General features: G+C 45.4%; 1 pseudogene; it reads left to right on the top strand.

The window, feature by feature from the left end:
* Positions 1–538: 538 nt before the first annotated feature.
* LOC124608728 lies at positions 539–639 on the top strand (annotated as a pseudogene).
* The last annotated feature ends 989 nt before the right edge of the window (positions 640–1,628 follow it).

Genomic DNA, 1,628 nt, shown 5'->3' with positions numbered 1-1,628 from the left:
ACCACATGTAAATTCTTGAGTATCAGATAAAAAGTGCCCTACATAGAACATCACATATTCTCTGCTCAAAGACTGAATCGTACAGTATCGTTTACAAAGTACCATTGCTATAGTAATGAAATTTGTGTTAGATTTTGAACACTTTCTAAACTGGTGCATAATTTTGCAGAGCCATCAGTAATGCTGACACCAGCCACAAACAGATTCATTCATTTCGCATACTGGAGACGTGTGTTTCGTAGGCATGCCTATGACACTAAGGTGCAGATGTGAGCACTATGCCAACGTTGGTGCTGCCACCCATTGGCAGCTCTGTGAAACTGCAGCTACTCTGGGCGGATGCTGAGAGTATGCTACACTACAATCTAAGTTTTGCGTAACCACTTACTAACAATCATATTTCACAGTAGTTGATTGACAGATTAGCGCTTGGTAAATCTTGTGCCGTTTGTCACGGCACAGCAAAGCTAAACCCGAGTCGAGACATGTTTGAAGCGATATAATAACGACAGATGCAGCTTCTCAGTGTCCCTGGCATGTACTTGCTTCGGCAGTACGTATACTAAAATTCAAAGGATACAGAGAAGATTAGCATGGCCTCTATCGGAGGCGCAAAATCTTGAACCGTTCCACATTGTTTTCGCAACGTCACTCTCTGACGTTAAGATGTCTGAGGATATAACTAGGTGATGAGAGACAAGTTTTGCTTCATATTTGCACTCATTTGTGACTACCTACGCCCTACATTTACGCAGGTCTCGTCTACTTACCTTTATTCACAATGTATCATGACAATACTGCCAGCCAACCTTTCACTCACCACAGTGTGCATTACGAACTCGTACTCTAATGGCAAGACAGGAAGCGCTACAAAACCGCAGTTACACTGTGCGCACCGACACAGCTACTCGTCATTGGCTGCACCGAGCTGTGTGGGGGCAGTCGTTCCGTGGGTTATCGCTCAACAGATTTGATTTTTCGGGTGGTGGAGAGGCGTACACAGTGCGTTTGTGGTAAGGAGGCGTACAAAACAGGTTTCGGTAGTGTTGATAGAGCATTATATTGAAAAGGTTCTCCTATTATTTGTCTTCATGTAGGGGACTGCTGTCAGCTGACAGGTAACCATGGTACTGATTTTAAGAATTATTCGACATAGACATGAACACATACGACTGAGGAATACTGGGTGAGCCAATTTATTTGTTATAGGATGGGGGAAGAGGCCCACTTCGAATCAGCTGTATCGTCTTGAGTACTGTTGGAGTGGAAGTGTACCTGAGGGCTATTTTTATGTGGTGTGTAGTGTTTCTTCATATGGATATTGGGGTGTGGTTTGTTGGGGAAGGGGGTTGTGGTGTTGCGTGAGGTAGTTTGTGTGTATTTTTGTTTGTTTGTTTGTGGTTTTATGCGTCTGTATGCACTGCTTTCTGGGCGGGAAGGCGTGCCGGTCCCTGGCACGAATCCTCCCGGCAGATTAGTATCGAGGTCCGGTGTGCCGGCCAGTCTGTGGATGGTTTTTAAGGTGGTTTCCATCTGCCTCGGCGAATGTGGGCTGGTTCCGCTTATTCCGATTCAGTTACACTGTATCGGTGATCGCTGCGCAAACACTGTCTCCACGTACGCGTACA

Source organism: Schistocerca americana, chromosome 3 (genome assembly GCF_021461395.2).
Source record: "Schistocerca americana isolate TAMUIC-IGC-003095 chromosome 3, iqSchAmer2.1, whole genome shotgun sequence".
Lineage (NCBI taxonomy): Eukaryota > Metazoa > Arthropoda > Insecta > Orthoptera > Acrididae > Schistocerca > Schistocerca americana.
This window is presented reverse-complemented; position numbering and strand designations above follow the sequence as displayed.